We start from the raw sequence: 24,577 nt of genomic DNA on the forward strand, positions 1-24,577 counted from the left end.
CACTTGAGAGTAAAGAAATGATGAAGAGCAAAAACGAAGAGAATTTTGTGAGAGCGATGTCTTAACTGTGCATAAAGGCATAAATCCATAAATGAACATGAAATTTGGGCATACAGTACGGTGCAGGCATAAATTATAACCCAGACATTCTTGTACACAAATATTATGGAAGTCTTTATAAAACTTCAGAGCGATATGGTGGAACAAAGTCCCTGGGAGGAAAAGTAGATAGGCCTAACTGGTGAAACTGGTGGGTAGTGCGGAGGAATAAAGTTATTTTAAGTAGTCATTTGTAGACAGAAATAAATATACAGAACCTTTTTTTAAGTAGGAAGGCATATTGAGATTAAAACCTCTTTTACAACTGAGACCTAGCCAAGACACAGTCAAATAGCATCCAACACATAACAAGACAACAACATTGAATCACGGCAGCAACAATAGGTACGACAAAATACATTACATCATACAGTGTATTAACAGGGCAGCATGTTGTTATGTAATTGAAACAGCTGCAGCTAGCAGTGACCACTTCTTTTATTCTATATTTAAAATCATTTAAAGAGATAAGGGTCTCAAGTTTAAGCTCTGCATGCAGATCGTTCCAGGACCAGGACCATAGTGGAACAGGCTTGTTTAAACTGAAGTCATTTATCTAATCTAAGATTACATCTGTTTTGGAGAAATACAAACTTCAGGCTTAGGTAAGTAGGAAATTTGCCAGAGATGATCTTACAGACTAAAATGTACCAATGTTGTAACCTACGCAAAGTGAGGGATGACCATCCTACCATGCTGTATAAGGAACAATGATGGGTCCTGAAGCAAGAATTAGTGACAAACCTCAGGTCTGAATAAGCAGATAAAGATGAATAAATAATCTTTAAAATGTTTAAAACATATTTATAATAAGTTCATTGTATTAAAACTAGTTTATTTGAGTAATTTCAGCACTTCATTGGGAATTTAAAACAAGAAACTGTTAAAAGAAGCAGTCAAATAACTGTTTTCTGTTGTTTTCAATAAAGTTAATTGAATGACACCTGTCATTGTAAGGGGCGGGGCTTGTAGCGGTTAACAGCAGTGTCGCCTAAAGCTATGTGCGCTAAAGTATGTTGCGCTATGTGAACGCTGTGGAGGTCGGCAGAGGGAGACAATGTCCATAACTTCGGTTAACTTCGCTTATATCACCTGGTTTAGGACTTATTTCAGTCTGCAGAAGGTAAATGCGTTGTGTGTGTATACCAATTCGATGGAGTTTGTAAAAGTCGTGATGCTACTCGCGATTAGCGCGTCAGTATGCTAGCGACATTAGTGACGTCATATAAACTGGGGAAAAAAAATTCGGAAACTTGTGTTTGGTGGATTATTTCTCTATTGTTACAATGCTAATTGACATTGTATTTTACATGGTTGGGAAGCCTTAAAGTTTATTTACCTTCACAATGATGTCCAACTTGTATGGATCATGCATTTGTGGGATGAGCAGCACAGCTGATTATGTGGGGAGCGACCAAGACAAATTTGCCAAAATGTTTTGACGTAAGCAGCCATATCACTTACTGTATGTGCGTTAGTATTGTAAGGCTAAAAGTAACTCGGTATGAGATGGTATATGAGCTGTTGCTTGATTAAAGTGACTGAGGAGACGGACATTTTTACTCATTAGACAGAGAGAACCAGGAAACTGTCCTCGGACCCTGGGAGGAGTAGATGTCTCCTGCCTGCCACAGCTGAAGTTGGACTGTTGCAGCATCCAGCCTGCACGCCACTTACAGCCTTTTCTCACCATCCCTCGCCTTCACCATTCTTCAGATGACATTCCCATGGACTTGTGAGTACAAAGTGTTATTACACATGCATTGTATCATGCTAGCTTGCACTGGCAAGTAAAACCGCTCCCTTCTAGATGTCTAAAACTCCACAGGGAGCCTTTTACCAGTCAACAGACAAGTTTAATTTTTGCCTGTTATGGAGTTACAGCATTAACGTTAATTGGCCCAGGCTAAAAATACAAAGCTACTAACTGAATGTTTTGTACACTTGTTTCTTGCTAATGATCATTGTTGTTGTAGCTTAACGAATATGTGCATTTTGCTAACCTCAAGGTGTGCCCAAATAACTTTTAACAATCGCACACTAATTTCACTAGCATATGCTGCAGAATGTCCTCGCTGTGGAGCACGACTGTGGTAAAGGAGAGCAGCCTTGCAACACTAGCAGGGTGCTACACTTGAATACAATGAATGAACAAAATATTACTTTATAATTATACTTTTTCTTGACTTGCTATCAAACCGATTTTATCGGAGATCTTGTTGTCTGAGATGATTGAGGACTGAGAAAACAATACTCCTGCTGTTTTGGAGGACATGAATACTATTTACTGGCTGAGCATTTAAGTGTTTCCTGAGAGTTTTTCCTCCTGTGTGCATGGTTAAACAAACACTCAAACACAACATGTGACCTTTGTTTTGATTTGATATGACTTGATGTGAAGGTCAAGCAGGCTAATCACAGAGAGACTAACTGAAACCATTTCAATGATCCGGAAATATTACTTTGACGCTGTGTGAATATAGGGTTTATAAACCTTGTCATTACAACTTTGATATTTGCTATGATTTGTCTGGGCAGGATAATGGTAAATGCAGCCTATGTAATGGAAAAGAGAGGTTAGCTGTAAAACCACTGATCCTTTTAACCTTTCCTATCTCTGGCAAATGACATTGATCAAAGGAAAGGACCATGTGCTTATGCATTTGCAAAGAAACAAGTTGAGAAAAATTAATATAGACAGAGCTATTTACTCATTACCCCTCAGTGCTAAGACCCTGCAAGCCATTTCATAATGTAACTGCCCTTAATACCTCCTTTTTCCTGTCCGCTCCAATCCTCCACCTTCCCTGGTTTACTTGCTCAGTTGCCCGTCTCCCCATCCCTCCCACCACCCTGCCCTCTGTTCAGTCTTTTCTCAGGGAGACGTTAAAAGAACTCCTCTGAAATACTAAGCAGTCTACTTAAAAGAGAAATACTTGGCTACGTTTACCATTATGATCCTTATTAGAGCTAGTCCTTAAGATGTTTTCTACACTTGCATGATGGCTGGACATGCAGGCCTCATTATAGTTCCTTTCTTACTCTTGAAGAATAGTGTGAAAAAAACACACACAAATAAATTGTATTTAACCACTATACCTTTTTTTGGGCTTCGGTAGTACTTCAACAGCTCACATTCGAAGCTTTGGCTTGGCTATGGGGGTTTGACTCGTCCTCCTGCTTCTTCTGCCCCCTATTTTTACGCCTCTTGTGGATGGTGCACACACACCTCTGTCTGCGCTGAGCATCTCATCTCCTCATCCCTCTGTATGTTCAAGTGTAAATGTACCTCAAAGTCCCGTTTGCGGGCCAGCTCTCCCCCTAAACGCCTCCGTGCATTATGCAACTCCTCTCCAGCAGTGCCAATCTGCAAGGCCGTGCGTATGCGTTTTTTCCTTTTTTTCACCGAGGAAGATCGATTCTAGATGGAAACTTTGTCTGCTAATGGTTAAATAAAAAATGTGAATTGGGGTTGCGGTCTCGCTGCAAACTGTTGGCCTTGATTTTTAACAGCCTTGCACCTACTGTATAGTCATGTGTGCACTTTAACAACTCTATCTGCTCAATGTGGTGGTGATAAGGGCGCAGACAACTCAACACGCAGCTCTGAGTGTTTTGGGAATGTGTGTATTTGCGAGTTTAAATGTGAGTTTGGGTTCTTTTGAATTAAACTGAACATCCATTCTCTCACCTCAAACTCTCTGTCTCTCCAGAGATGAATTTGTTTTTTTTCCCCCCATTACTATTATGTATTTTCTAAGGGCCTTTTCTGTTTCAGGATTAACTGTAAATGTGTTTACAGTTAGATTAGCTATCCTGTCACATTTGCGCTCCGTGATTTAGTGGCTTAGTCTGTGTGTGTGTGTGTGTGTGTGTGTGTGTGTGTGTTCGTAATGGGCTGTTGTGTGTGTTTGTTCTTGGGAGAGGGTTTAGGTGATTTAGTGGCAGTAGAGCAGAATGCAGACCAGCCAGGGCAAGGCAGGAGCTCAGACAATTCTGTAGCGGTGACACAAAATGATAACCATTTAGTTATTGTCATGTCCCTTGCTATTGCACAGCTTTTCAAAAGAACTGCAACAAATTAAACACTGCTTTGGTTTGGGGTCTGCACACACACGAGGTGAATGAGCAAGGGATGGAGTAAAGCTGCCTCTATTCCTGGAGGAGGAGTAGGGGGCAAAGCACAGAGCCTGGTGCGATTGAGAGATAACAGCAGTGACCCTGAGTTAATTGGCAATTAGAGAGCTGCCAGCATTATTGTTAAAGGCTATAATTAGGATTGTCTCGCATAAATGTGCGTGTTTGCGCTTGTGCCAGGTCTGTGTCAATGACATGGTCATATATAGGAGGTCTGTTTTCACTTTCTTACATGACCCGATTTGTTTTCTGTCATCTGTGTACCCAAATGGTTCTCTTTTTATTTTTTCACCTGCACCATCTTTTTCTGTCATGGAAACAGCACAGACATTTCGGTAAAACTAGGGCTGTTAATAATAACGCATTAGTGCAAATTCGTTTTAACGCCACTAATTTCTTCAATGCATTAAAGCAATCAATCTTTCGAAGGTTGTAGCGGGCTAGAGTGAAGAATAGATATATATGAAAGTAGAAAAAACCTAAGGAATCCATTGGTACCAACCATGTCATACCAGCTTGTCGCAAAGGAGGTTAAATAACGCTCCAAACTGATACTAAGTTTTGGCGAGGAAAAACTGTCATAGCCATTTTCAAAGGGGTCTTTTGACCTCTGACCTCAAGATATGTGAGTGAAAATTGGTTCTATGGGTACCCACAAGTCTCCCCTTTACAGACATGCCCACTTTATTATAATCCCATGCACATTCAGGTTAATAGCAATTAAATATTTTAATCAATTGACAGCCCTAGTAAAAACACTAACTATAGAAATATGTTGTGTTAGTCGGATACACTGTATTTCTTCACATTCTTTGTTTGTTTTTTACCTGAATGACGTGATTTGCCGAAATACTGTTGTGCCCTGTATAGAGAGGTTAGGTAAAAGAATGTGCGAGTACCCACTTCTTGCATGTAGTGCATGTGTGTGTGTGTGTGTGTGTGTGTATGTGTGTGTGTATATGCATGCGCGTGTCGACATTTTATTCCTGATTGCAGCAGGTCATTTTTCCACCTTGCAGTGCTAAGAGAGGGATGAAGGAGGAGGAGGTGGAGATAAGGGAGGGAAGGGTAGAGAGAGCGAGGTGCCTCCACTTTGAAATCCATCTTTCCAAGGATGGATTCCCTACTGAGAGCCTCAGGCTTTGTCCTCCTTTCAGCCCCTTTTGTGTGTGCATATGTGTATTTTTGTGTGTGTGTCAGGTAGAGAGTCAGTGGTTTTAGTCCTGTTATCAGCCCCTGGTGTCAGTCTAGTCTCCTATCAACCCCCCCACTCCTCCTACTCCCCACATACTGTCAGAGGACCCCTCAGGACAGTCCATGAAACTCTCAGCACCGTGTTTTGCAGAACCGAGCTAGAAGCCCCGGCGTAACCTGTGCCAAAAATGAACACGGTGCCACCAATAAAAGCACAGCTGCCATGTCCAAATTTGAAGCCTGAATCCACGCGTTCAGCCAGAGATAAAAATTCACAGCGTGGACATTGTATCTGTGAATAGCCCACTGTGTCCATCTCTGCCTTTTCTTTCACCAAAGATACACACACATACTTCTAGGCACAGCAATGTACAGTAGCTTCATCAGCTGCACCGCATGTTTTGGCAGTTACGAGAGGTGATAATGTTGGTGTTTATTTTAACACTTAATGCCTTCGTTCTACTTTCATATCACTTTTAGAGGCCTTTTCTGTAATTGCTTGAACGATATCTCAAGAATATACTGAACATATTCAGCGCCATAGCGAAGATTTAGTACAGATGTGTGACTTTATGACTTCATGCCAATTCTTAGTTTATCTTATTTCAAAGAGTGCTATTTCAGAGAAGTTTCATTATTCTAAGGTCTGGTAAACGTAATGGCAGCTATCCCCGGTTACCACTGAAAACTCCCCTGATAAATGAAAGGATTTTTTGATGTGTTTTTTCCTCCAGAAAAAAATCCTGCTTTATTAAATTGTTTTGACCATCTTACCATTGGTATATGGAGAGGAAGTGTCTCATGTAATATCATTTAAATGCCCCTTACATACAGTGAGAGGAGAAATTGCAGAGCGTTTTGTCTTCTTCAGGATTATAGCTGCCGTTTTATTTTATTTTACAAAGCTCACGTTGCATAACATTACGTTACAGCATCGCTCCAAAACAAACTAAAATGGTAAACGACTAATTTTACTAGGTGAAAAGTAAACAGTATTAGGTAAACAGTGCACGCACTACACTGCATTAACTGTATCTGGACATTTTGTGCATGTGAATGAAAGGAAACCCTTTTAATATTTCAATAAACTAATATTAACATAAAGAGATGAAAGAAAAACTCAGATCTCTATTTAAGTAACAGTAGTAATACTACAGTGTAAAATACTAGCTACAAGTAAAAGTCCTGCATTCAAAATATTAGGCTACTCAAGTAAAAGAACATAAATATTAGCATCAACATATACTTAAAGTACCAAAAGTAAAAGTGCTCATTATGCAGAATAATATATATTATATTATTGTATTATAATTAGCGATGCATTAAAGTGTTCATCACTTTAATGTTGCAGCTGGTAAATGTAGAGGTAATTTTAATGACTTAATATACTGCTGGGTAGTTTAATCTATAATAATACATCATCATTTATTAGTTCATTATATTTTATAGTAATAACCTGAATCTGCAAAAATTTATTAAACTCAGTTGTTTAAGAGAGGGAAAGAGACGGTATTGGATTGGTATCGGTATCGGCAGATACTCAAGGTTGCTGTATCAGACATTAAAAAGTAGTATCGAGCCATCTCTACTGATACTTCACCTTTATCTGAGTCAGATATGCCTCGGTCCAAAGTCATCGGAGCTATTAGGACCTTGAGTCCAAAGACCAACCTGCATAGGGAACCTGGGGATGTTTGTGGAACTGTAACGTTGGCAAAGTCTCACAGTATGGTGATATTTAAATTATTATTTAACCTTTATTTAGACAGGTTATCTCATTGAGACACAGTCTCATTCTCAAGAGAGACCTGATGAAACTTGGAAGCCACTAAGAGGGGATATTTAATGGCCACAGAGTAACTTTTTGCATGGTTCATGTCGAACCTTGTAGTGTAAAACAGTCTCACAGTCTTGTTTTTGAATAGTAATATGCTTGCCTGGATCTTTTGTACGATCCCCCCTCCCTCCACAGTGTTTTGCACTTCAGTTCCATTTTTTTTATTCAGTAGATATGTTTTGCCTCCTTTTATGCTGTATCTATGAAGCATTTGAAAACTCTTTTTGGAAAATGCCCACACATGCATACACACACTTAAGCATGATACAAAGACATTCTGTTAGCACATGAGTAAGACTATAATCTATATTGTATTGTTGGAGTGCAAGGTAACAATAAGAGAGGGACAGAAAAATGTCTTTTACCCCTAAAGCCTCAGATGCTGAGTGCACTGAGAATATTTAATTTTTCTATTTCACTTTACAGCTTCAGTCATGTTTTCCTTAGCGCCTTACTTTCCACAGTAACCCCTTACACGGCCCTACTTTCAGACAATTTGTACAGTATAAACATTTGGAAATGAGGAAAAACCAACCAGAAAGATCCTTTGAAGTGGTCGACAATTGGGTAGTCAAGACGCCCAATCCTCTGCTTCTACTTTTTAAGGAAATTATTCTCTACCTTCACTTCCCCTTCTTTTCCACAGAGTATTTTGTCAGCTAGTTTGAAGAGAAGGTTGATGACATCCCAAGCACTTATTCCCAACCACGACCCCTCTCCACTCTCCCACAAACTTTTGTAACCTCACTGATTATACTCCTCACTCCGGTCTCTCCAGGTGGGGTTTTGAAACCGGTGTCCTCCAGCTAAACTCACCGGAGACTTGATTGCACTTTACACAGCTTCTAGTTCAAATCCATGTCTCTTCCCAGCTGTACTGCAATGTTTTATGGTTGCGTCTGCTCCCAATTCTTCTCTTCTGATCTTGTTATCTGATCAAGTAGCTTCCATCTTCAGCTCCTACCTGCTGGAACCTGAAAACTGTCGACATTCAATACAATGTGAAAACAAGGTGATACTTTATTGATCTTGCAGGGAACACAAACAGGTCAGATCGCAGCAGGACACAGAGCACAAAGTTGGAGGAGATTTCATGTCTTTGTAAAGGACACTTGAGTAAAATGGAAGCTGGGTTTTAGAGCAGAGCAGTCTCTCACTCTCTATGCTATTCTGTTGGCCTATATCCTCAGATGTGTCCTACAAGGCTCAAAAGCAACTTCATACTCTCACAAGTTTTAGTCTTGTACTACTTTCTTTTTGGAGCTCCTGTGGTGTATACATAATGTGGGGCTGGCTCTTCTGTACTCTGTTTTTGAATGGTCATGATATCGCTCATGTGTGCACCTGTGACCATGTTCATGGCTAATGTTGCATACTGCTGCAGCAAACTGCATAATATTTTGGGTGTTCACTTATGGCTGTATGCTCAAGGTCCTCTTGTGGTTGCAGTGCTTCATACTTTCTCAAAAGACCTTTTATTGCCTATTTGATACTGCCATTGATTGCTTGCTGACTCCTCACTCACTACTCTAAACCGGCCCCCGACCGGTAGGGGCTGCTAACGGAATTACACACACTGCTGACTGCATCGCCATCACTCAGCAGCTGCTCTGCGGCGGGAAACAGTTTTTTCTCACTTTTTATCGGGCATCAACCTCACGTTTACACACGTATTGTCGAAAAAATAGCCTTGAAGCCTAAATAAACGCTTCAAGGCGCGGTTAAACACGTGAGACGGAGCTAAGACACGCACCTGCACAGAGCTGTTGCAGACATCTGCATAGATTAAAATGAGAGCGTATCTGTTATGTGAAACCTGCGACGAAAAACACATCTGGTACACTTGCAGACTAGACGGGGGCAAGGCAATTGTGGGTTGTATTCATTCTAGGGATGTTCCTTAAGGCTAATTCCCTGACGTTTAAACGGAAGTACAAACTTAGACTAGTCAACTAGTCTAAAAGTACAAAAAACACTCAGAAAACAGTCAAAATAAAACTAAGAAAACAGTCAGAAAACAGTCAATAGATCACAATTTAATCTATAAGGTTAAACATTGTGTATAAGAGCCATTTTACATTTTTAATCACTTTTTTAAATAACCAAAACGTATTTTAAATGCCGCTGAAATCAACATGTCCATAGTATCTGCTCTTTTCGCCTGGTTGTCGCATTCCTCAGTCCAAAAGTCCAAATAGTTTTGAAAAAACGATAGATGTAATCATTTCCAAAATTCACATGTTTTTATCTAATGAAATATTCTGCTACAGTCTATATTTGTTAGTGTTTAGCCTTTAAAAAAAGACTTTTTTACTGTGGTCAAAAAACAGTTTACTCTCCTACACGCACCTGTATTAATGGGGCGGTCTAACATAACAGCACCACAAATTATACTTATATAAACACAATTACACAAAATCATATTTTCCCCATGTTTTAGGGGTGGTAACGTCATAAAATACAGACATTCAAACCTTCATTCCAAAACCTCAATCACAAAAAAAAAAAAGAGACATTTCATACAGCCCTATCTGATGGCCTATCCAGTTGATCAGGAGATAACCAGACTGACTGCTGAACTCAGCCACTATTTCTGAAAGAGGAGGTGGTGGCAGGCGGGGGCCGGGAGAACGCGACGGGGTGGAAGTGAGTCAGGAGCGGCTGATGACTTCAGATCAGAGCGGAGTGCAGGAGGAGCAGCAGCTCTCCACAGCAACAGCTGAGACAGCATATGTCAATGTGTAATTTTAAATGTGTACATCAATAACATAATAACCGACCAGCTTAACGTTTAATCGACTAATCTCGGACATCCCTTATTCATTCAACCCAACATTACAGCAGTGGTCGTTGCAGACACACCTGGCAGAGATCTGCACTCTACTGAGTACATCTTTCTAGTTAAATATGAGATAGATAGATTCCGTCGTTGTGTAATATGCTGTGGTTCTTAGTCATCACAGGTACAACCCTCTACTCTTTAGTCGTAACTTGTGGGTTATCTTTACATGCTGTTTGACTGTATTTATCTTGGGCTAATGGTAAACCTTGGTTTGCTTGAGGTGGAGCTGTCCAGCCCCCTGTGGTGCTGAATACTGTTCACCTGCAGCAGCTCGTTCACCTTTCTTTCTATGGTTGATGTAGATGAAGCAAACGTCTAAATTCAATGCCAGCTATATTTTTGTGCACCATAGTTGTAGCACAGGAGAAAGTGACAATATGCAAAGTGTTGTATTTTATTAATATATTATGCCTTGTTATACTGTTACTATTTGGGAGAAAGACAGTACAGCTTTGTAAACTTGTTAACACCTGTCAGCAGAATGCCACTAATTTAAAACTTTTCTTTGTGAACAAAATTTAAGACATTATAATGAGCGTGGTGAGCATAAATTCCACTTTTAATTGACTGCTTAATAATCTACCTTTTGATTTATTTTTCATTTATTTATTTGATTATATTTGGTGGCAGTGGAACTGCTATCATTACTTTGCAAGTCAGTACTCTATAAGGGCTCCATTCTCTGTCATCAGCCTTGACTGATTTAACAAGACACTTGATCCAGTTCATCAATAATGCATCCATGCAACTTACCTTCTACCCAACATTTATGAATCACTTAGTTCAATTTGGAAGCACCATGCCTCTACTAGAGAGAAGCCTTAAAGACCCAGTGAAATGGAAAATACATTTTCCCAGTTTTAATCCTGGGTCCCTGTTTTAATTGCTCTTTTATCTCTTGTTATATAACAATTATACTGCATGTCAAACAAATCAGTATCTGAGTATTTTTGCATCAAAATCCCTGCCTTTTCTCTTCTGTAAAACGGTTTCAAAGGTTTGACGACTCCTTCTGCACTCAGGGGCGTTTACAAAAATTCATCCAATCAAGTGAGACTTTGGGCGACTAGCTAGCAAAACTGTTTCTAGAACAAAGTGGCTGAGGTCTAATTGCCGATTTTCAAAAAATCGGCAAAGTTTCCCTCTCATCTCGTCATCCTCCTGGTCTAACAACAAGTGAGGAAGTTGTGTGTGGAGCCAACAGTCCTCTGTAGCTCCGTATCTCGCTAAACTCTAAGCCAACCCACTATTTAGAAGTCAAATGAAATGCAAAGGATTTGATTTAAATCCTTCTTTTTACTGTACACCGCTCAAATATTCCATTTCACTGGGAAATACGTTACAGTACAGAAGCTAAAGACGCTCTAACTTCCGTTTCACTGGGACTGAAAGGCAGAAGAGGCCATGTACAGTGTCTTTCCTCCAATCCCTTTGAATCTCACGCCTTGTGGAAATGGCAAGATTTGGTATCAGCAATTTTAGTGCTGTAGTTGCTTGCACAGCTCTCACGAGGTTTGTTTTTACAAGATGCAGTTTTCCGTAGGGTATCGGTAAAGAAAAATCCATTGCAGCAAAGTGTTAGATGTACTGCCAATGCCCCCAAAATGTTACAACAATGACAGAATAACTATTCCCACAGTATGTTTGTCTGCGGTACATGATAGAATTCCTGTTTATTGATATAATTCTGGTACAAATTTTAAATGCACAATATGTGTAATAAAAATCTCTTCTATGGACTGTTTACCAGCAGAGACTATACAGTCTTTAATTAGTTGTAGCCAAAAGAAAGCAAAAGAGCTGTTGGAACAAAATAAAACAAAGAAATCCTACCCAAAATTGAAGAAATTCAGAAACTTTTCCTTATTCCCTTTGTGTTACCACAGAAATCCGTCAGCCCTACTGTACTACTGCGTTCTACTTTACTTATGGGAGTTTGTGTCTTTCCTGTCAATCTTCACGAAATGATATTCAGTAAAGCAGAGATGCCATGAGAATAATCTCAGCTCCTCACCCACCCCCCCCTCAATATATACACAGACAACTGCTCACCCACATGCTTAACACATTGTAAGACATTGGTGGTGAAGTTCTTGTAGGTGGCAATCTTTGCCTCAGGAGAGGCTATACGTGGGCCTCAGAGTTTCATGGAGAGAAGTTGCTTTGGATGAGTGTGCTCATGATTTTTAAGAAAGTTAGAGGTGGGGAGAAGAAAAATATGTAAGATTCTTTGGGGAGAGAGTGGGAAAGGCTTTTAAACATTCAGAACCCATGACTCAGAGTTTGCACAGAGGCAGGCAGGAACAGGAGGGCAGAGATGGAGAAGGTTAGCCTCACTAAACCATCATAGGCCTACTAATCTGAACAACCTGGATATATATAAGCACAGAACCAATGCCTTCGGTTTGGTTTGTTTGTCTTTCTCAGCCCCCCCAAAGACAATGTGTTACACACCTGCAGCAATCTTACATCATTTGAACAGCATCATCAGTCAGACTGGAGAGAAAACAGCAAGACAAGGAGGTATTATGTAGCTGGGGGAGAAGGAATGTAAAGCAGGGGTGAAGTTAGGTGAGCGTGTGTAGAAAATTAGGCGCAAGGGAGGGAGCGAGGTTTGCTTGAGGATTAAAAAAGAAGAGCTTGAGGGCGAAAAAGTTAAGGATAGAACGAAAGAGAGGAGACCCACGAGAAAGTGAAAGGGGGAGAAGGGAGAAAGCATGAGTGGTTAGCTATACTCCAGGTATGTGTGCCTTCAGCCATAACAGGCCACTGGTGCTTGGGAACTAGATTATGCTTCTCGGCCTCTCGCATAAAGCTCCGTATCTTCAAATCTTGGACTTCGATCCTAACAAACTGCATGTAAAAGTTTGAAGTGTTATAAAATCAGTCATTGGAATCAGTACATAAAAAAACTGTATATACACGTTACCCTGTGTTGAATAATGTAGAGTTGATATCGCAGACAGCTGCTTTGTGACTCACACTCCGCGTTGCTTAATATAATGAAATCGACTGACGGATAACTTGGTTGGGCTCTATTTAAGAGATGCTGGATTATTTACACAGCATTATCGTATGTTTATTATTAACATGATACAATAATTTTTTTTTTTAAATATCACGATTATCGCCAATACAGTGGAAACCACAGGATCATCATTATATGGATCCGAAAGCTTGGCACAGAATCATTCCTATACAAACGCTGTTTAAATAATTCACTTATAGTAATCAAGTAGTCCGCTTACAGTGTTCATCTGGGGTCTTTACATACATGACAACATAAGGAAAAACATTTTAAAACTACGTTAGACTATATTAATTGAAATTTTGTTTTGTTTTTTACTCTACTCCCTTAATACTTTGCCTCGCAGACCATCTGATTTCCAGATGTATACCTGAGGTTGATGCTGCGTGCACATTGATATCGTGATTGGGAAAGGAAAGTCATCTCTGAATGAAAAACGAATGTGCACGAGGAAAGCACCCTCATCAAGTGGATTGATAATGCCTGGTCACGTAATGCCCCCAAAGTGAAACTTTTTCCGATCCTACACCGGCTCTGCGGCACACATGCAGACTGGCGCCCGTCTCCCTCCATCCCGTTACCGGCTGAGCGAGCGAGGAGCCCCGGCAAAAGGGGCGGCGTTCATCTGCATGCACGTTTGCGCTACAGAGCCGGACAAAAACGGCAATGCCTCACCCTTGTTGAGGGAAAATGCAGAAAAACTGAGCCAGTAGCGAAGGGGTCCGTTTCATTACTTTGTATTCATGTAATAAATAGACAAATGTCAATTAGATGGTAATCTGCCTGAGAAATTATGTACATCAACAAAGATTCGGTTAGAATAATCTTCCGCTTATAGTGATCAATTTGACCCGGACAGATGTGATCACTCTAAACGGTTTCCACTGCACTGTACATCGCAACAACCCCTAATATACACCTTCTAGAAACAAAAATGTTGAACAATGAATGAATGAAAGAAAAACATGGAAAAATGTTGCTGTACCTTTTTTTAAATATGCATCATTATCACCACAATGAGCTCCACATTTTCCATCATCCAGATTTTCAAAGAGTAAGAACACAAACCCGAAAGAAGCTGCTCATGTTTTGTCATTTTGTCAGACACCGTTTGATCTGATTAGGTGACTCATGTCTGTCTGTGCCCACACATTTGCCACCGAGAGAAACAGTAGTGCATACAGTATGTGTCTGTGTGTAAAGGAAATGGTCAGAGAGAGAGCGCGAGAGAAAATGTTTGACTGGCAGTGGAGACTCTCTTGTTAATATGGTCCAGTGAAAAAAAATAAGCTCTCCGGAGACACATTTAACAAGGGGAAAACAAAGGTCCAACATCTGTCTCCTCTCTGCCACCTGCAAGCCCAGGCAATCATATACAGTACATATGCAGCCAAACATTGGAGCAACACCAAGAACGATTTGGAGAAGGTCCCAGAGTATTGGAGTCGGCTGCCTTGTTAACATATTTGGCCCCGGTAGAGAAACGGAGCAGCTCTTCCCTTGGTGTGGTCAACATGGAGAGATTCTCGGTAATTCAGTCTTTTATAGAAGATCTTAGACAAAACATCAAGTCGTTCAGTCAAAGGGATCTGTCATATTATGGGAATAGTGTTTTAGTTTACTAATAAGGCATGCAATGCTTTAATCATGCTGTTTGTGTACTTAATTACGTTGGTCCACATGGAGAAACGCATAGAACTCACCCACTCTGGTCAGCACTGTCATATCCATTTGCGTGGTCGGCGAGTCAGAGAGATGCTTTGCCCTTTGAGTATTCCTACTGCTAAAACAGCCAAAGCAGAAATACATATACAAAAGAAAATCTGTAATATGCATTAACCAAAAACGCCGAGATAATGTCATAAAACAGTGCAGCAAAATGGAGTTAACATAATGCAAAGTAAAGAATTTATTCATCTTTTTAAACAAATTTGCCTTGAAATTTGCTGTTTTCTTGTAAGTATAAACATGGCATTTTCAGTACAAAAGCACTCATAACTAATAGACAGAGGCTCTCCGGTTTATATGATCAACAATGCCACAAAAAAGTTAAATAAATAAATAAATAACAGAAGGGAAATTCATTAGGTTGCTTAAGTTCCATTTGTCTCCATTAGTCTGTCATACTAATGCATTAATTGAACCTTATGAGGGTCTGTCATCTCCTTGCTTTACTCACGCATTTTACATTCTGCTAGCTGCTAATGTGGGCACTGAGTGGGCGCTAAAAGTTTGTGGTCATGTCTGGCGCCTTCTTAAAGATGAGCTTGTTGCATTTGCCCTAGTTGGAAATTGCTTAAAGAATTTTGCGAGCAGCATGGGAAATGATTCATCATTTCTTACCCAAGGCTTCCACTACAAAAGAAATGGCATTTTTTCTATTCACTTCATGATTTGAAGTGACAGTCACCATGTCCCCTCAGCATGGCTCTCTGAGTCCCTGGCTAACTCTGAGGTGGCTGCCTGTGTGATTGGCCGGGCAAAGTATGGAAGAGAGTGGGCCAGAGGCAGAGCAGGGAGGCACAGATAACCGGCTTAAAACCAGGTGAGAAACGGTGAGACCAGGAGACCTTTTTTTTCAGGCACTGGGCAAATTGGCTGCTTATTTACTGAAATTGTCCACAGCATTGCTGTATCTTTAAATATTTAACACCATGTGTTTAATACTCAACATTTTAATCTACATGTCCTTGGTCATTGTGACTATCCTAGCAGATACATCTGGATTTTAAACGCGTTGAAAAGGCTACATGAATAAAAGACATTTCAAATAGTTGTACAAGCTTGTCCATGCTTTCAAATAATACATCATGAAATCCCTCACCAAATTTGGCAGTTATTATAGGTTAGGGAGTTTCAGGTGTTTAGCTGTACACAACAGATAAGCGTGTCTCACAGTTTTCATGTAAATGGACTGTAAACATGAGTCTTTTCTAATCCCAATTCAGACTAATACTGCAGGTGTCACAACGGTTAGTCATTTTGCAAAGTTTTTTGCACATTTTCCCTACTTTTTCAGTCATCTGTCATTATAGATTAGGGATGTGCATTCCAAGCAAAAATACTATTTGAAAATCACTGGGAATTAGTCGATTATTATTTGAATAATACCCGCCGTGCGCCTCCAGGTACCCAACTCTCACGTGGCTTTGTGCAAGCAGCACACACGTTTTATCGGTAGTAATGTTACTACCAGGCAGCGCCTGTAATGGTTAATACAAGGGAAATATACAGTATATTCTTTAAGATGGTATGAATAGTCGCGTAAACTATTTGATTTTTTATAATTTAACGACTATTCGAAAAATTTAAAATCATTACCCATCCCTATTATGGATAACTGCCGTTCCCCACCTGTCCTAAAGTTGCCCTCAGGGTGTTCCCACCATTCCCATTCCCTCTTCCCCATTCCCTCATTATCTCTTCTACATGTACTATACATACCACCCCCCTTTCCCCAGTCATTTGCCAGATCGTCTACTATCCTACTACCCAGTTTTAGCATTCTAGCCTTCGTTCCTGATTCTTGCTCGTCTGCTCCTGACCACAGCCTGTTCCCGGTTTCTCCTGCCTGCCCTTTGCCTACTTAATTTGCCCTCGCTGACCGATTACCTATTGCCAAACTCTTACCCAGTAAACGATTGATTGCTTTCAACTGCTCTGCCTCATGAGTCCCGCTTGTGAATCCATATCTCTGTGTGCACTGTTACAGTAGGGCCATTAGTAGAAGTGGAGAAGCACCCAAACACTCAGTCCTAAAAATTGCTCATATAAACAGAATTGTTAAAAAAAACACTGTACTTGTTTATGTAATTTATGCAATGTTGTGACAAAGTGTATGCTAAAATAAAATTAAACAGACAATTAGTCAGGGGATTTAATTACCTCAGCCAAAATTACACTCAGCATTGTCTGTATTCAGTATGTGTCCTGTTTAAAGTTTATTCCTGTACACACTGAGCCACATAAAATATACGGCAAAAGATAAAAAAACTCATCAAGGATAGAAGTTCAGTAAAATTCATCATTGATGATGACTAGGTTGAGCCTCTGTTGCTATGTCGTATACAATTTGTGTACTTCCATACTTACACTTGCCATTTTGAGTGCACAGGTGCGTTCATACTGACAAGTATGGCAAAATGCAGTGCACTCTAATGATCTAGATGATGTACTCAAAATGGTCAAAACGTTGAGTTTGGAACACTGGACAATTCTCACCCTCAACGGTCGCCATCTTTGCTATGTAGTGGAAGGAAAGGGGCCACCAATGTATTTCAAACTTGTGAAAATAGCGAGCGAGGAAGCTGCAGCGGTTATGATTGAAACGGCAAACATTGACTATACATGTGAGTTTTTTTCACTAAACACCACTATATTGTAGTCTGATAAAATAGCCATTATTGGATTCATTTATTCGTCTGAATTAGATTACTGCTGATACAGCGTGATGTCCGTGGCTGACTATCACCAGCTGATCTACCAGCTTCCAGTGAGTGCACAACAGCCGCATGCGATTTGAGACAACACTATCCTCTCGAAAAACGCAAGTAAGTACAGGGTGTGCACAGTGTACTACATGGAAGTGTACTAACGGAAGTATCCGAATTGAGACAAAGTCTATGTCTACCTTCTGAAAGTCCATGTTATGGTGCGTTATCCAATAGGGTTCGGCGGTATGTAAAAATATTCCAGCCGGCCACAGTCAGCCCAACAACCGGCGATTAAATGTGCGTATGAAAAATACAGACTTGGTATGCAAAGACCTTGTGATGTGAAAATATAGTTGCTCTACACGCTGTTTTCCTTGCTGTCTCTCTCTGCCGTCGCTGGCCGCTTTGTTCTACTGGGTTAGCTCACCAAATGACAGACTGTCACTGAGTAGTCTCGCATAGCCAGACTTATCTCCACGTTCGTTTTAGTGCTCTGCCAGCTGTCCGCTGAGCTGTGGCTCTCACTCGTTCTTTTGAGGCAGACATTAAATTTGCAAAATAAAATTACCAAAATCAGCCAAAAAATCCCCCTCCCCCCCCAAAAAAAACAAGCAGCAATGTACTCAGCCAATCACTGATAGCCGATATGTTCGTCCAATTGTTCATCCCTAAGTATCCTATATAGAGCATTGATATTTAAAAAGAAGGTATCATGGCTTTGAAACTGGACTACGTAAAGGTTAATACATTAACACCTGTTTTCTGAAATCCCAATGAAAGCACTAAGCACTTCCATTCACATTCAGAAGTGCACTTACTATAGCTTGACCATGATCACTTCTTCTTTATCTTGATCTTTATAAACACTTTCCAGGCATTTTATTACAAGCCAATGTCTCCATAAAGAAGGGCTGAGATGGGAGCTGGGATTACACACCTGTGGTTACTGACATGCACAAAGGTCAACACTTCATCCATCAACCTTTCTATACATCTACCCTTCAGCCTGGTCGTCCCTTCCCGTATCCTTCAGTCCATCAGCCTCGCAACACCCTGAGTTCACTCTTTTGTTCTTCAAGCGCTGCCGTGATTATGATCATACAGATTACAATAAAAATGTGCATATTAACAACCTACTCAGAACAAGCTGACAAAATCAGGAATGCTACTGCTGTACAATCCCAAAGAAGCAGGAAGTATAATAACTTAAATTCACCAATGTTTGTGGTAAAACAGTCAAATATCTACTGGCATGATTTTCCAAGCCACTCAGAATTTCTTTGAACATTTCGTTAATAACTTGAGAAATTAAAGCACACCCACACAGCAGTAATAATATTGTACCCTCGAAACAAAAGATCTGCATTAATGAGCAGAACTGCTGGCAGAAGTCTTTACAATTCAAATACTGAGCTCTGCTCTGATTGCAAATTAGCTTTCTGTATGATTTGTTTAGGGAGAATCACGTTTCTCTCATGCTGCTATTTTGCTGTGGGTGAATAGTTAAAAGTTAAATAGGGTTACAAGTGTTTCCTATAGATCTATGCCTACATGGATACTGTTATAATCAGGATATGTATTGTGTTCAGTGCCTTCCAAGTGTATATTTTGTGTTGACATTTAGGTTTCGTGTCCCCACTTTCCCCTCAACCTGCCTTGTCTAATTCTTCTTCAGCTGGTTTGCGATTTGTTGTATTTCCTGAAATTACGTTTGAAAGCCTAGATAAAGAGGGTGACCTTGTTGCTTTCAATCAAAGCTGGGTGTGTGGGCATGTAATCTCTCGAGCTAACGAGTGAGTGAACATTACACATTTTCAAAATGTAACATGTCCTGCGGCTGCATTTCATTATGCTCGTGTCAGTGAAAAAATGTGAATTTCTGTCTCCTCTTTTAATGGATCTCTCTCTGCGATTGTTGCGCATCAGTGCAACGTGGTGAGTCTAGAAAGACGTTTTGCTTCACCTGCTCAGTCACTGAATATTTCTCTGATTTTCAGCAACAAATAATATAGCACTTTGATGTTTATCACTGATATTTTCGATTAGATTTAGGATCGCATGCGTTGGAAATATCTTGATGGTTAGTTTGACTTGTTCTCTGATTCACAGGTATCAGAAAAAACACATCCCCCCAAACATAAATGTCAGCACCAAGACATGCGAGGCGTTACGATGCGTTGAGATTTGATTTTTCCACATAAGAGATAAGTGAAAAAGATGGCAACTGTGATAATGACAGTGCATACGATGATTTTGGACAAGAGTATGTTTCCTTGTGAAGATCAGATACCCCCACCCTCATGTACAGTAAAGGTCAATAGCTGGATACGTTTAGATAAAAAAGATCAGAGAGATGTCCCAGTAGAAAGAATCAGCCTTATCCCTGTGAGGCTGAACATTTTGATACAATTTGTTAGCACACATACACAACAGCAACAAAGGTGTTTTATTCAAAGCAAGGCTTGTAACCCTGAAACTGTCACTATTGCTTTATGTCAAAACTAAAACCGAAACCTTTCCAGATGTGGCAGCTTTCAAGTAAATGATTTATCATTGCAATTTTAGAGATCCAACAAATTCAAAGAGTTCCCATAAGGCCATCAAAATGTTTTTTTGAGTTCAAAAGATATGAGTGGTTATACTGTACAAAAACTAAATAAATGCACACAATAGCCTTTCACTGTAACGTTCACTATTTTATTCATAGCATCATCAGGACTGTTGAGGGCTGTTTACAAAGAAAAGCTTCCCTGTGACAGCTACAGTGTTTTTAAACTTAAAGCTGCAGTACGTAGAAATCTGGAAAACGCAAAATCCTGCATCCCCTCGAGCTGCTCTCTCCTCTCTCTCCTCTCTCCGCTCTCCCCTCTCTGTCCGAAGCCCCTCCCCCCACACGAGAACGGGCATATGCACGCGCTTCATACGTGCTCGCTACATCTGAGGAGGCTACCGCAGCGAGCTACACATCACCTTCTAACGACATCAACAGTTTGGACTGTCTTTTTGAAAGTCTGTCTTTCTTTTTTTGGGTTGTTTTGAGGTGTAGGCAGTTGCTGCCAATGCTGGAATAGCAAGCTTTCCAGTAGGTTGTTCCGCCATTGACCGAGGCTTTCACTATCTGCAGAGACCAGACGTGAACGCGCATCTCCTTTTGTGGAACAGCCAATAGGAACGCTCTCTCTGAAATGCCCTGTGATTGGTCAAAGTCTGCCGTCACGGGCAAGATTTTCTAAAGCCTGTAAACAGAGCCATGAGGAGGTGCAGAGGTGTAGTTTTCTCTCAGATCACTTGAATTACAATATGCTGAAAGGTTATTATGGAATTTTTGCCAAATTATGCCAAAATATTGTTGCCTACTGCCACTTTAAGAAAAGGAAGACAGGTTACAACCTAAAAGCATGTCTTATTTTCTCCATAATACGTGATCATAGACTTTAATCTACCTGAGGAAGTAAGGTACTTGATGAAGAACAAGCGACCCAGTTATAGTTTTGGAGATGGACGGCTCCACATATTGACGGAGGCTTCACCTACTGAGAGGCCTGATGTAATCTGGAGCAGAAAGGCCGTCAAATGGAGACTGGCTGGGCAGACAAATAGGGCTTCATCCTTCTTTCTACTTTCCCTCTTTTGGCAGCAGTGTAAGACAAATCGAAGACTGTACGCCAAAAGCAGTGGGAGTGATGGACAACCGCTTGGAACGATACATTCCTGCGTTTTTCACAAAACATTTCAATTATTTACTCTCTTTAGCACATGCAGGCCCAATACCTGGCCTACAGGCAGTTAGTAAGTTGTTGCTGCTACTTTGGATGATGCAACAGGGTGATGTTGCCCTCTGGTGCAATACTGAAAGTCCAGAGGGAGTAACCTGATGAAGATGATGAACACAACTTTTTCACACATGCCTTAAGCATCTGTGGCCAAGTGCACAAAACTCTCTGTATATTCATGACAAAAGCTGTGTATGCACGGAGACAAATATGCACATTCTGTTCTTCAGATTCATAGTACGGATGTAGTACGGATGTCAGGGTTCACGTTAGCCGGTATCACGTGTAAGTTGTCTGGCAGATGAAATTATCTTCTGCCAAAATGTCCGTTGGGAAATATGCCAAATAATGAAACAAATAAATGAATAGCATATTAAATAGCCTAATATTGTGTGACCTATAAGATATGTTGCGAAGACAACAAAGTTTACATGCCTCCTTTTTGTCAAATTCAGTGAATATCTCCTCGTGGTCTGCAACCTGTGTGTGCGCTGAAAAAACAGCTGGTGTTCATACACAACACTATTTTTAATTTGAGAAAAGCAGAATTTGCACTGACTAGCTTACTATTTTATTTTTTAGACCGCTTCTTCATTTTACAGTCATGTCAAATATAGGCAATTAGGCAAAGAGTACAGAAGCAAAGAGGCGAAACTGTGGTACTTTTCTGACAATGGCCACTAGATGGCGCTGCGGTAGCGCTGCCGCCATTTTGGTCCTAAGTTATAGAATTCACTAATAGCCGAATCCAGAGTTTTTTACCTCGTCATAATGAACGTTCATCAGACCCACGGAACTGCACCCCCCTGCACCTTTATATGACATATCCGGTTCTACCAGCTTCCTGCTAGCTGTATGCGGCTGTAATACTGGATATATTGGCTATAATTCATCACTTTAATTATCTTATAATACACCCATGGGCTGGTTGCTGTAAGCCTATACCGTGGTTGATGTATTAACATCTCTGTTCCCAAACAACCGGCTATCGGACAGTAGCTAGTAGTGCTAGTAGCGTGACATAAACAGAATTTAATGTAATTTAGTTGTATGTCCCTCCCCGGCGGGGAGAGAGGGCACAGTGAGCACTTTGGCCACGGCCCTGGGAAGAACCTTCGCCCCGAGCCTTTCCAAGCTGGCCTAGAGCCGGTCGCGGCGCACTGCCTCGTATCCGGTACTCCCCAGCCTGTCGTTTTTGCGTCAGTTGGATGACTGAAGTCAGACAAACAAAGATGCTGTCACCTTAACTGCTCTGTTGTGTGCCATTGTTTGCCTTTTGAGTTGGCATATCACTTTGTGTTTACCATTGAAGTGGAATAAAGTGGATTGAAATGCAGTAAAAACACTGAGTTTCAATATTGTCATACCATCATAGCACCCTTAGGGTGTTTTTGGGTAAATGTAATGTCAGAAGATGTTTTTTTTCCCAGAGCCTCTCCTCAACCGTATAAAACTGCTGTATCAATTTATTTTTTTTTAAATAAAAAAAACATAAAATGTACATGAACATGCATAAAACAAAAGCAGATCCTGGATAGATAATTCATGAAATGAATTATGCAATTCAGCGCACACCTGGCTGCAGCCACTTGGATGATCTGTGGCCACTCCATGCAGACACTCGGGGGATCATCGTGTACTGTATGGATGGATATTCAGAATCTGGTGAAGCAGTGATGTCTTCTCCATAGTCTCTTTTCCACAGAGTTTGTAGCTGACACATACTCATAGGCGGCGCTATTAAGAAAATTATCATTGAAAGAAATTAAAAATAAATTAACCTTCAACAAAATTATATTATAATCGTAATGAACCGAAAATATTTTCACACTTCTCAGCAGGTGGGGTCCGTTCAGTCTGCCTGGGGGATTTAACTTTGCGGGTCAGAGTCAGCCGCTCGGTGTGTGAGGATCCCCTCGTGGGACCTCTCCCCAACGCTGGTTGGCGGCTCGCCGGGTGAATTTCCGTCCGTCTCTGGTTCGGCTTGGAAAGGCCAGGGGTGAAGGTGGCTTGTGGCTCTGACCGTGAGCTTCACAGCAGTCTCTTTTTTTCCCTTTTACCTTGTCCTTTTTGGGGAGGAGAGTCATAGAAGGGAGGTGGAAAAGCGAGTGAAAAGAATCACAATTGTAATTAAAGATGATGCACCAGCAATCAAGATTGTTAACATCAAACAAAAGCTGACGACTAAAACCACACACTCCTTACCTCTGCTTTCCCTTTGCAAAAACTAAAAGCATACTGTAGAATTTCATTTTCTCTCGGGGATGAGACCAGATCTCCCAACACCCTGCATGCACACCCAGAACAACTACTGAGGATGATGTTCTTCTGCAGAGAGACTGTAGAAAAACAAGACTTTATATCCATCTCTGGCAGAGGCACAATTCCTTGGAGCCTTGGCGCTTGTGAGCCGACAGTTCTGCGTTAGCAGCTGCGTGTAGTCGAGGTCTCCTGGCACTCCTCACGCTCACCTACAGTATGATCCACAAACGCTACCACATTCACATTCCCCTTATTAATTATTAACTTATAACCCTTTTGCATGTTAAGGTTTATTCAAGATACAGGGATTGGGAATGTAAAGCCGCATCTCCACTGTGCACAAATATACGTTTCAGTAAGTGCGCATTCACATACAGTCTGTGGAAAATTGTGTACAGGCAGTACTGTAAAAGTAATTTATTTATTTAGCTAAAAGATGTTTTTAGTGCATGTGTCTTTGTGTATAAGTGTGTGATAAGATAAGTGCATTCACATCCAATTATGCTGAGAAAATATCTTTGTATCTCTCATTTTTCCTCCCTCCATCTCATTTTCTGTAATTCCTCCTCCTGCAGTTCTTTTCCTATCATTTGCTCTGTCTTTTCCCCCCTCTCTCATTCTCCAGTCACACCTGTGCTCGGTGCTCTCTCCTACGAGTACTTCTTTACTTGACACTGGTAAACATGATTTGCACATTCACTTAACACAATACACCGCACTAATTTCTGGGAAATGTTAAACCTGAGGTTGTGAAAACACGTAAGCAATTGAGACAGAGAGCAGAGCGTAGTGGGCTAAGTTGCATCAGGTTATCTCACACTTGAACACTGCGCTACAATTTGGGTGCATTCATGTTTCCAGAACAGCCTCGGGCTAAAGGATTCCCATATTGACACAGTCTACTGCTGGCTCCTTTGGTGCAATCAAACCAGTTCAAATTTCTCCCTTTCATCTAGCCATGTAAATAGTCTT

General features: G+C 40.7%; 1 long non-coding RNA gene across 1 annotated transcript in view; it reads left to right on the plus strand.

Annotated features, from left to right (window-relative positions):
• Window positions 1–1,116: 1,116 nt before the first annotated feature.
• LOC119475284 overlaps window positions 1,117–24,577 on the plus strand; it is a 116,754-nt gene continuing 93,293 nt past the window's right edge. The window contains exons 1-2 of the long non-coding RNA XR_005203751.1: window positions 1,117–1,222; window positions 1,670–1,834. This is a non-coding gene — a long non-coding RNA (uncharacterized LOC119475284). The remainder of the gene's footprint in view (window positions 1,223–1,669; window positions 1,835–24,577) is intronic.

The sequence above is a fragment of the Sebastes umbrosus genome, chromosome 17, assembly GCF_015220745.1.
Source record: "Sebastes umbrosus isolate fSebUmb1 chromosome 17, fSebUmb1.pri, whole genome shotgun sequence".
Lineage (NCBI taxonomy): Eukaryota > Metazoa > Chordata > Actinopteri > Perciformes > Sebastidae > Sebastes > Sebastes umbrosus.